Below are 12,645 nucleotides of genomic sequence, written 5' to 3'. Positions count from 1 at the left end.
GGCAGTGCAATCAATGACAACGGCTTGAACTAAACCCCCCCGAAAGTCCTCCCCCCCTCCAACACCCATTATCTATTCTACCTAAAGTTTCTCCCCACCTTCCCCCCTCCCCCCTCTCCCCCTCTCCTCCCTTCAGAGGCGTGTTGTGGTGCGGCCCCCATCGGGCTGGAAAAGGGATGGCTGCCGTACTCCTGTCTCGCTACTGGGACCGTGGATATTATGTGGTAAGAGGTGCCTCCGTGCTCAGTATGGGGCATCTGTGTGCAATCAATTAGTGCTAGGCGACATACTTCCATCGTGGCCTGCTATGGCGGGTGCATCCCAGGGCTATGTGCAGGGGACCCTCCATCCCCGTCTTCGGGCAAGGGGAGTTGCATAACCATTCCACAGAGACCGTCGTCACTGCTGTTTTGGATGAGCTTAAGGGAAAAGCAGATTCTAATCTCCCCCAAGCGCTGGTGCTCCTCGACTTGTCGGCTGCGTTTGACACGGTCGACCATGCCATTCTTCTCGACCGTGTCAGCGCAGCCGGCATCAGGGGAGTGGCACTTTCTTGGTTGACGTCCTTTCTTCAAGGCAGATTATTATTATTATTATTTATATTCTTGTAGAGCGCCAGAATAGACCCCCGAAGGGGTATCTCCGCGCTGTTGCTGCAAGGGAGTGTTCTTATAATGGTATGTCCAGAGGTGGGATGTAGACAAGAGAGGCATTAATTACTGGGATACAAGTATGTTTTTAAAGTTTTCCGGAAAATCAGGTGACTGGTGAGTGACCTTAATTCTGGGGGCAGAGAGTTCCAGAGTACTGGTCCAGCATGGGCCAGCGCGCGGCCACCTTGTCTGGCCTTCTTTACTCTGGGTACCTGCAATAATTGCTGATTACTGGAGCGCAGAGAACGCCCAGGGATGTAGGGCTGAAAGATTTCAGTCAGATATTTAGGGCCTTCCCCCATCATACTCTTGTGGATGGTACATAGAGTTTTAAACTGGACTCGTTTCCTCACTGGAAGCCAGTGGAGTCTAACCAGTAGGGGACAGGAGGGAGTCCTTGGTGGAGCGTTCAGGACAATCCTTGCTGCTGTGTTTTGGATTACCTGCAGTTTGTTAAGTTGCTCCTCGTTAGCTCCGAGGAGCAAACCGTTGCAGTAATCCACCCTGCTGATGACAAGAGCCTGCACAAGCGTTTTCCTATGATGGTCCGGTAAGTAGGGGAAGACTCGTCTTAACATCCCGATAGCCCGAAAGCAGGTACCGGCAACTTGATTTACATGATCTTTGAATGTAAGTTGCTGATCAAGTAACACTCCCAAGTTCCTAACCGTGCTCTTGGGAGTGGGAACGGGGCCTAGCTCTTGGGGCCACCAGTCAGATGCCCAGTGTGTTGCCGCTTGTCCAAACAGCATGACCTCAGTTTTCCCTACGTTACACTGCAGACAGTTTGATGACATCCATTCTGCAATGGCTCTCATGCCATCTGCAAAAGATCTTTTTATTGCAGGTGTAAGGTTTTTGAAGGGAAAAAGGAGTTGGGTGTCGTCAGCGTACGACACCGGGGTGAACCCGAAGGTTCTTGCTAAGTTGGCTAGGGGGGCCACATATACGTTGAAAAGCGTGGGGCTCAAACAAGAGCCCTGTGGCACTCCCTTGTTGAGCTCCCTATGAATGGATTTATGGGAGCCCAGCCTAACTTCTTGGAATCGACCAGACAAAAAGCTCTCCATCCATGCCAGAGCCCCTCCCTCCACGCCTACCTCCCTTAGGCGGTTGAGAAGCACCATGTGAACACCGTATCAAAAGCGGCGGAGAGATCCAGCAGCACCAGAATCATAGAGCTGCCGTCATCCAGTGCCATTTTGATGTTATTGGTCACTGTTTGAAGGGCTGACTCTGTGCTGTGGTTTGGCCTGAACCCAGATTGTGAATAGTCCAGGCCTTCCGTCGCTTCAAGATGTTGAGAGAGATAGGTGTTCACGTGCCTTTCCGTAACCTTGCCTAAGTAGGGTAGGAGAGAGATAGGTCGTAAGTTGGAGAGGTCTGACCATGGGGATGATGCTTTTTTTCTTGTCGGGTTCACCACCGCCTTTTTCCAGTCTGCTGGGACCTGGCTTTTCATTAGGGAGGTATTAATCACTTCCAATATGGGGGGTCCCAGGAGAGAAATCATAGGGCCAACCATTTTGGCAGGAATGAGGTCGTTGGGAGACCCTGATTTAATATGACTGCAGAGGGAAAGGAGCCCTGTGATATCAATCGGAGGGAAGGATATCAGAGGAGGTTTATTGTTTATTGCCGGGGTCTGAGGAGGGCATTTATTGGTCTTATTTGTAATATTATTGGCTGCTACTATTCTTTCGTAAATAGTGTTTATTTTATCCTCAAAGAATAGAGAGACTTCATCGCATAGATCTTGTGAGAAGTCGTCTGAGCTCTCACATGCAGTCGGTTTGATAAAATTTTGCAGAATATTAAAGAGCTCCTTGGAGCAGTTGCCTGCTTGTGCTATCTGTTGCGATAAGTGTTGTTTCCTAGCTAGCTTTATATTTTTGTAGTACTCTGATTGGGCATCTAGGAAAACTGCTCTACTATTCTCGGTTTTCCTTTTCCTCCATGCCTTCTCAGCTCGTCTGCATTTTTGTTTTTCTGCTCTCAGTTCATAGGTATACCAACTTTCTTGTTTAGACACAGGGTATTGCTTATGCCTTTTTAGAGGAGCTACGATATCAATGGCTTGCTTAATGGAGACATTGAGCTTAGCTAAGGCCATATCTGCTGTGTTTGTTGCTAGAATATCAGGACTTGTCCAGATTTCCTGGATTTTGTTGGCAGTGACTTTATGCCATTGTCGTCGCCAAATAGGGAGAAGAGGAGCACTTTTAACAGGTCTTGTTGGAGTCAATAATAAAAATTCTAACATGGAGTGATCTGTCCATGATATTTCTTTTGCCGGGGAACAGATTACTTTGGCGCAGTTGCAGAAAAGTAGATCAAGCATATGTCCTCCTTTATGGGTAGGTTCGTGGTTTTGTAGTTCTAGACCTAGGTTAAAAAGGTCTGTGATCAAAGCAGTGGATTCAGACAGTGTTGGCAGATCTACATGCGTGTTAAAATCACCCAAGAGAAGAAAATCTTCTTTGGATTTAAGATGGGGGGCTAAAATTTCCTGGAGGGTAAGCGCAAAATTCGGGTTTGGTCCCGGGGGCCGGTAGACCAAAGCGCCTTTCCAGGTATTGTGGTTGGTTAGAACGATTTTAAAAATCATGATTTCTAGCTGTGAGTGTATATGTTGTTCTCTGATGGTAAGTTTTATGTAGTCCTTATGTATAATTGCCAGGCCACCTCCTGTTTTAATTTCTCTATCTAAATGTTTGATCTTGTATCCGGAAGGAATCCCCATTGCTATGGCTGTAACTGTATGGGGTTTTAGCCATGTTTCAACGAGAAAACAAATGTCCGGCTGGGTGGTGTGAATTAAATCCCAAACCTGATGTTGGTGTTTGGGTAGTGATCGCACATTTAAAAGGAAGCTCTTCAGGCCCTGTGGGAGGGTATTTGGGTCGGAAGGAGGAGTGCTATTTTTAGACAGACGCCGACATTGTAGACAAGAAAAGCCTCCCTCTACACGGTGCCATGGAATTTTGGTGTTACAATGCGTAGATGGTCTGAAGCTCAATAGCGTTTGGCCAGAGTAGGTAATTGTGTGGTTACCCTTACCGGTAGAGGCTCGTTGAGCAGTGTCAGAGTCCATCGCCCCGCGCCCCGTCCTGTCGCGGACGGGCGCAGACGGGCTTTTCTTCGGCGCTTCTTAGGCGCGCTCGAAGGCGCCCCCTGCGCGCAACCGCTGCGCGCTTAGGGAGGGGCGTGGCTAAATAGCCCAGAGTGAGGTAGCCACTAGAGCGCTAACCTCAGCTCCGGCAGAACCGGAAGTGCTGCCTGGCTCTTACCTGTCTGCCCTCCGCACAACGGCACTGGTTGCCGAGTCGGAACGAGGCGGGCAGGCTCCAATATCGAGCACAGGCAGTCGATTTCAGGGAGAGAATGCAAGTATCAGTGGGACAAGTAAAACTGTCCTAATTAAAAAGAAATTTTGACTTTTAAAATCAGTCCGCTATTGCTTCTCGCAGCCCTCGCATGGATGATAGAGATCACAGGAAACTCACAGGTACAGCAGCGGGTCCGGGAGACACTGCCACCGTCTCCCTACCGCGTGTGCCCGAGGGTCAGGTCGGTCTAAATAGCCCGGAGTGAGGTAGCCACTAGAGCGCTAACCTCAGCTCCGGCAGAACCGGAAGTGCTGCCTGGCTCTTACCTGTCCGCCCTCCGCACAACGGCACTGGTTGCCGAGTCGGAACGAGGCGGGCAGGCTCCAATATCGAGCACAGGCAGTCGATTTCAGATCCCAGTCAGTCCATCTCGCAGGTTTCTCCGCTCCCCCCCGCCCTCTGGTGTGTGGGGTCCCCCAAGGTTCTTCTCTCTCCCCTCTTCTTTTTAATTTGTATATCTACCCTCTTATTTTTTCCCTCCGTGAGCTGGGGGTCTCCGTGTACAACTACGCTGACGACCTCCAGCTCATCTTTGACCTCTCTACTCCTGACTCTTCTCTTTTTTTTAGTTCCACTTTAGTCTTTATCTCGGATTGGATGATCACGAATCACCTCAAGTTGAATCCTGACAAGACGGAGCTTGTCCTCACGGGTGGTCCCTCCAATCCTTGGTCCCCGACCCATTGGCCCCTCTCTTTTGGTACTCCCCCCCTACCAGTTCCCTCTGTCCGTACTTTGGGCATTAAGGTCAGCAATGACCTCTCTATGCATGCCCAAGTTAGCTCCGTAATCTCATCCTGTTTTCTATCCCTTCGTCTCATCCGAAAAATTTCCCGTTTTTTTTCTACGAATGCCCTAAAATCTATCATCATGGCCCTCATCACCTCCCGTCTTGATTACGGGAACGGCCTTTATGTTGGCATTCCGGCTTTTGAAACACGTCGGCTACAGGCCATCCAAAACCAGGCCGCCCGGCTCATTTTTCATCTTCCCAAATTCTCTCACATCACGCCTGTTCTCAAGTCTCTCCACTGGCTCCCGGTCCATTTCCGTTCTTTTTTCAAATTAGCTTGCTTAGCCTTCCTGGCTTACACCCACTCTGCTCCCCCCTTTATTGTTTCTTTAATCATTCCCTACACCCCGGCTCGCACTCTTCGCTCGTCATCTTTGCTCCTTCTTCAAGTTCCCCGTTACCGCAAATCCCGAATTGGTGGCACCCGCTTTTCGGTTTTGGCCCCCCAGTTCTGGAACAGTCTTCCATTGTCCATTCGTTCTATCCCCACTTACTCCTCCTTCCGTAAAGCTTTAAAAACTTTTCTTTTTTCCCAGGCCTTCCCCGGTTAGTTCCCTCGGTTGATGTGTAGAATCCGATTTCCACCCCCAGCGCCAGGAAGCCGCTTGGCCACAGTGCGCTTTAGCAAGTTTCTTTTTCATTCATTCATTCATTCATTCATTCATTCATTCATTCATTCATTCATTCATAACCAATCTCTCCCAAGCCCTTGCCCTCTCTATTGCCAGTTCATTTCCTGTTCTATGCGCCACTTGTAGTCTGACCTCCCCTCGCAACGGGCCCACTTACTAAATTCCTGCCTCCATTTATCTACATTGGGGCCTTTGTTCGCCTTCCACTGAGAGGTTATGGTTCTTTTAGCTAAAAGGAATCCAAGGTCAATAAATTTACTAGTGATTTTGTTTTTTGAGGTGTGGGGAAACCAGTGGAGGATACAGTGGGCCATAGTGGGTTGTATGTCCCTCTCAGTAACCTCCCTCAACAGTGTTGACACCCCTAGCAAAAAGGAATCGAGCACCGGACACGCCCACATCATGTGTTTAAAGTCAGCGCCCCCTTGCGCACATCTTGGACAGGCCGAAGACTGGGCTGGAAAGTATTTATGTAAACGGGCTGGTGTCAGGTATGCCCTATGTAGGATGTGAAAATGCACCAGCCGGAACCTCACATTACGCGTACTCCTCCAGGCTCTCTCCACTATCCCATCCCATGCCGCATCTGGTATCTCCATTCCTATGTCCGCCTCCCATTTCGCCTTCAATTTTACCATTGGTGTTAGAGCTTCGTGGGTCATGTGCTTATACAAACATGAGACCGCCTTGATTTTGCCCGCAGCAACCACAACGTATTGGCAGCCCAGAGAAGTAGGCGGTTCTGTCAGGCCTGATTTCCAGTGTTTACGAATCGCTGTCGTGAGCGCGGCATGGACCAGGAAGTTCCCCCCAGGCAGTTCAAAACGGTCCCTGAGGACATCAAATGGCAGGAGATTGCCGTCCTCGTACAGGTCTCCCATAGTTGCTAAGCCCTGTTGTTCCCAGTCCTCTAGTCTCCGCCAGTTTCCTCCGTGCGGTAGTGCCCTGCACAGTTTTAATGAGATATCGGGCGCATAAGGGATCGCTAAATCCCCTCGTCGTAGATATCTGTGCCAACATTTACGCGCTGTGGCAAACTCCTGAGTGAGTTGCATATCTCCAAGTGGGAGTCGCAGCAAAATCCGAGACAGCACCAGCAGGGGGCCCATCAGTTCTCCCATTTCCCCCTCTTCCCTAGTGGCCCTCGCCACCCATTGTGTAAACCATTGAAGTTGGGCAGCTAGGTAGTACGTCTCATAGTCCGGGACCGCTAGTCCCCCCTCTACTCGGGGTCTCATGAGGGTCCCGAGCGCCACCCTGTGTCTGCCGGAGCCCAGCAAAAAGGAACTGATCAGTCCCTGAAGCCTCCGAAAGTAGCTCGCCGGAATCCAGATCGGGAGAGTCCCAAAGAAGTAGAGCAATCGCGGTAGGGTCACCATTTTGAGTAGTGCCACAGATAAAGGGAGCGAGCTCCAGAACTCAAAATTTGCTTTGGCACCCCTAATCGCCCTCCCCACATTTCCATCCAGGATATCTCCACGTTCGTGGTAAATCACCGTACCCAAATAGGAAAGACGTCTCTCCTCCCAGGACACCCCCTCTACAGACCGCGGGCATCCTCTACCTCCACGTGTCGGAAATAGGCACGACTTTGTCCAATTTACTTTCAACCCTGCTACCACACTTAGGGCTCTCAGCAGCGCTTTCGCTCCACGCAGGGCTTCCCCCGTATCTGCCAAGAACATTAATAGGTCGTCCGCATAAAGTGCGATATGGTGGACCTGCCTGTTAGACCTGGCACCTTGGCGTGAGTTTCCCTTCCACTTTTTGCTGATGTGCCTCAGATGTTTTTGCTGGTGTCCGCTGCTCAGGGCACTGCACCACGGCCAACCCGTGCCGCAGTGCAAGTGCTCCCACTGTAAAGTGTAACTGTGATTGATTTCCATGATTGGTTCATTGGATTTACTGTCAGACCCCAGTAAAGTGCACCAGGAGTGCCAGGGCTTGTAAATGCCAATACTGCTAGTGGGCCTGCAGCGCTGATTGCGCCACCCACAGAAGCAGCCTTTTAAAATGTGTCTAGGGTCTGCCATTGCAGAACCTGCGTGCAGTCTGGTACTGTCATGCTGGCTGGGCAAGTGCACACACTTGCCAGCCCCTAAACCTTCCCTTAACTTCATATTAGTCACCCCTATGGTAGGCCCAAGGGCAGGGTGCATTGTAAGTGTAAGGTAGGACATGCTCTGATGTGGGTGGCATGTCCTAATAGTGAATTACAGCCAAATTCGTTTTTCACTATTGTAAGGCTACCTGTTCTCTTAGGCCAGATGGGCTGCTGGAATTATTACACACTATAATCCCAGCAGGCTCAGGGAACACGGTAGAAAATAAAGTTTAGTATGCCTGAACTCAGAATAATAAAATACTTCTTTTAGTAAAGTTTATTTTAATATCCTAGGTTTGCAAATGCTACTTTTAGAAAGTTAGCATTTGCTGGCCTAACCATTTCAGCCCGCCTCTGCTAGTATGTGTATCTGGCTGTCTGGGATATGTGAGTGACAGGGCTGTGGGATGACAGGTGGTGAATGCAAGGATCACACCTTAGTGGGAGGTGGGAGTGCCCCTGGACTCTGAATAGGGCTGTGCTCTGCCACCACAATGCTGGCTCCGCCCCCTGGGGAGCGACTGATGACTCAGCCGGCACCTGGCCCAGGAAGGGCGAAGCACTGTCATCAAGGTACTCCTGGCTGCCCCTGTCCACACAATGCTGGCTCCACCTCCTGTGGAGCGTCTGATGTGCCTGCCCCTCACACTGAAAGCAGACACCAGAGTATCCCCAACAAGTGCTCAGAGACTGAATGAAGTTATGCAAAGGCCCCCCTGGCCTGTGAGAACAAAGAAAATGCTGTATAAAAGTAGGAGCCCTGCTCCTTGTAAATTAGAATCCTGTTTCCCACAAAGAACCTCTGCCCAACTAGAAGGAGAAGAAGACGCTGGAAGGACTGGCCTGCTGCTTGCCTTGCTGAGGAAGGTGAGGAAAAGACTTGCTGAAAAGACTTTGCTGATTTGTGCTAGAAACTTTCTCCAAGGGCTTGACTGAGCTTGCCCCCTGACCTGAGCCACAGGACCATCTGGCTCAACCTGCTCTCTGCCCGTCTGCCGGTAATTACGAGGACTTCTGCCCCGCCGGAGCCGTGATCTTTGGTGACCCCAGCCCCTCCGTGAGGCCGCGACCCAACCGTGTTTCCCCGTCCCCGCCGAGGTAGAGCCCCGCTCTGTCGAGCCGCTCTCCCCCCGCTGAGGGAAATCGCCGTGTCACCCCGCCTTGGGAGGCTCGATACCATGACCGGTGTGGTGCCCCCCAGCCCCTCCTCGAGGCCGTGATCGAACCGTGCTTTCCTCGTCCCCGCCGAGGGAGAGCCCCGCTCCGCCGAGCCGCTCTCCCCCCGCTGGGGAAAGTCACGGAATCACCGCCGTTGGAGGCTCCCTGGTGCATCCCCCGTGCTCCCGCCTGATATCCTCACCGGACCCCACAGACCCAGAGGACAGACCGCCGAAGCCCGGACGCCTCGGGCGCCAGCCTCGCTCTGATCGAGAGCCGCTGGGCGCCTCGCATCTGCCTTCGCGGAAAACCGCCACCGAGACAATCTTCACCGGGCTCGGGGCCCGCCACGTTCTAATTTCCCCCCCTTCACAAAGGATCTCTAAGGTACTGTAAACCCAACCGCGGTACGAGCCGCCCTTCCTGCAAGGCTCGCACCGCTCTGTGTCCAGCTGCAGCTCCCCCCGTGAGCCCCGCAGCGTGTGCCTCGAGCCACGGTACGAGCCGTCCTTCCACCAAGGCTCGCACCGCTCCTTGTCACCTGGGCCCCTGTTAGCTCCATAGCCTACGCTCCCTCCTGTGCGAGTCGCACACAGCGGTACGACTCGTACTCCCTGCCAGACCCGGCCGTGCCATACGCGGGAAGCGTGAGCTTTGGCAGGTCGGGCCCGTATCTCGAGCCGGAAGCGGACAGGAGCGCTAGGAAGCGCATAACAGATGAGAACTGAGTGAAGGTGCTCAAGAGGGTGCATTTAGAGAACTGTGGCCTCTACCAAGAACTGAACTATATTTGAATTGCAACAAAGAGAACACTTGCCTATTTTTCATTCTTGTGGCTAAGAAAAGCGTTACTTATGGTCTTGTGATAAATACTTGCCTGCATATATATTTTTACATAAAGAGAACGTGTTTTTATATAACTACAGCCTGGTGTCCATTTGTGGAGGGATTGGGATATTTACTGTGTGTGTTATTACAAATGCATAACTCAGAAACGCCTGAAGAATAGCCTTGGCTGCTCACGCCACACACCTAGAGGGTGAGCAAGGGTAATTCTAAGGGGTGATCCTTTGCCCTTACTTAGAGGAGAGGGTCCCTGGTTGTCACAAGTGAATACTTGCGCCAACCAGAGACCCCCAATTCTAACATTGGACGCAGCGGTGAGGATTTGCGAATTTGCATTTGTAGTTGACATACAGTAAATTGCTGATCACCACATAGTGAGAGCAGACCTATAACGCAGCCACAGATTTCCATTTTTTTAAATTTTGTTGAGACATCTGCCATTACTGAAGCCATGCCTGGCTCACTCCCTGCTGAAAGAACGCCCTATGTCGACTCTGGAGAAGATCAAGTAGATTGGGGAGAAGATGCACTGAAGGACTTGACCAATGAGCAGCTGAGAGGGCTCTGTGGAAAGTTCAGGATTCCCCAAACAGGATGCAAAAACAAAACCCTGCTTGTCAAGGCGCTGAGAGCCTGGAAGGAGTCCAGGGAACCACAGAATGCGGTGGATGTGATACCACCAGATGGCATTGTGGAACCCAGCAGAGGCCTGTCACCAGAGGAGCTGGCAGAGAGGGCAGCAGACAGGGCACATGCAATGGAGATGGCAAAATTAGCTGGGTAAATGGAAATGGAGAAGCAAAAATTGGAAATGGACAAGCAAAGATTGGCCATGGAGGCGCAGAAACGCCAGCTGGACCATGACCTAAGATTGAAGGAGTTGGAGCTGAGAGGTTTGGGAACAACTCCTTCTGGTGGCAGCACAACACCGGTGCAGGTAGAGTCAAGGGTGTACATACCCAAAGATGTAGTTAAGGAGTTCTTTAAGGGGGATGACATAGGACAGTGGTTTAGGGCATATGAGGTAGCCATGTCCTCCCACCGGGTCCCTGACAAGGATTGGGGAGCGGGGTTGTGGGGGAGGTCCCTTAGCGAAGGGCGGGACACCCTGCTAGATTTGCACACTGAAGAACAAAGTTCCTATCCCCGCATGAAAGAGGCCTTAATGACCAGGTATGGGCTTACCCCTGAGATGTACAGACAGAAGTTCAGGGAGAGTGTAAAGCGTCCTGGGAGTACGTATGTGGAGTATGTGACTGGTTTTTGCAGAGCACTGGATGGTTGGGTGGCGGCTAACAAAGTAAATGATTTTCAGGGGCTTCTTGATTTAATTGCCTGGGAGCACTTGTCGCAACATTGTTTTTCTGAGCTACGCCAGCATCTGATTGATAGCAAGCTGTCCAACCCGAGGAAGCTTGCTGAGGAGGCGGACCGCTGGCTCAGCACCAGGGTCCACAAGGGTCCCCCGGGAGATTCCACCAAGGGTGGGAAGGGTCCACAGCAGAAGAGTGGGGGGGACAGGGGTAAACAAAGAGTGTTCCAATGAGGCCCCCAAAGTAATCCCCAAGGGAACCAACAGAGAGGTTCTCAGCCTTCCCTACCCCCAAAGCAGAACGGGCCCCGACAGGTAGGCCTGTTCCAAAGGGGCCCTTCAATTGTTTCAGGTGTGGTGACCCGGGTCACATTGCCAGTGACCCCAAGTGTCGCCTGTTTGGTAAACAAGCACCCACTGGTGCGCCACCCCGGCAAGTAGCTAGTGTTAATTTGGGGGAAGAAGTAGTAGTCCCCGGGGGTGGAGATCCTGTCCAGATGACCCTAGTCTCTTTAGGAGACAGTGAGATGGTCCCTGAGAACTACCTCCCCTCTAGCACTAAGAAATATGGGCAGGTGGTGACCATCAATGGTAAGAAAGCTGAGGCTCTTAGAGATACAGGAGCCAGTGTGACTGCAGTGAGGCAGCACCTGGTGTCTCACGAGCAGGTTGTACCCCATGCCTACTGTAGGGTTATCAATGCTGATAATTCAGAGAGTCAGTGTCCGATGGCTCAAGTTCCCTTCGAGTGGGGGGGTCTCTGGTACTCTGCAGGTTTGTGTGAGAACGGCCATGCCTGTGGACTGTTTGCTAGGGAATGACCTGGAAGACTCCCCTTGGGAAAAGGTGGAGAAGACGACTCACCTGAGGATGGTGGGTCTGCCTGACTGGGCGTGCATGACCACCCAGTCAATGGCAGCCAGTAGGGGTGCTCAAGAGATCCTGGGGCCTAAAGGAGAGGCCCAGGAACCGGCCTTAGGGAGAAGGCGCAGGGGGCACGTTAAACCGGCCCCTGAAGTTCCCACGGTCCAGGAGGAAGCAGACCTTGAGGGGGATGCCCTAGAGCCTACAGGGGAACAGATTGCTGAACTGGGGAACCTGCCTGAGCTGACCCATTGGCAGCAAGAAGGAGGCCCCTCTAGGGAGGAATTCTGCAGGGAGCAGAAAGAATGCCCTTCTCTCGTGGGTATGCGGCAGCAGGCTGCAGACCAGGCCAATGGTGTTCAGGCCAAGACACATTATGTGTACTGGGAGAATGACCTCCTGTATTCAGAGCCTAAGGCTGCTGAACCTGGGTCAGCCCGTGTGCTGGTGGTACCCCAGAAGTTCAGAGCCTTCCTACTGGGGCTGGCTCATGATGTGCCGTTAGCAGGACATTTGGGGATGGACATGACCTATGACAGGCTTGTCACCCACTTTTATTGGCCCCAAATGCACAAGAGCTCAGATGCTCACTGTAGATCTTGTCAGACTTGCCAGGCAAGTGGTAAGAGCGGAGGGAGGCACAAGGCTCCTCTGCAACCCTTCCCCGTGGTCGGTACGCCATTCCAGCGAGTGGGTATTGACATTGTCGGGCCTCTGGACCCCAAGACAGCCATGGGCAACAGGTTCATCCTGATCTTGGTGGACCATGCCACCCGGTACCCTGAAGCCATCCCTCTGAGGACAGTGACGGCCCCGTGGTGGGACGGGCACTGATGGGAATTTTCTCACTAGTGGGATTCCCTCTAGAGATGGTGACTGACAGGGGGACCAATT

Source organism: Lissotriton helveticus, chromosome 5_1 (assembly GCF_964261635.1).
Source record: "Lissotriton helveticus chromosome 5_1, aLisHel1.1, whole genome shotgun sequence".
Lineage (NCBI taxonomy): Eukaryota > Metazoa > Chordata > Amphibia > Caudata > Salamandridae > Lissotriton > Lissotriton helveticus.
Note: the sequence above shows the minus strand (reverse complement) of the source record.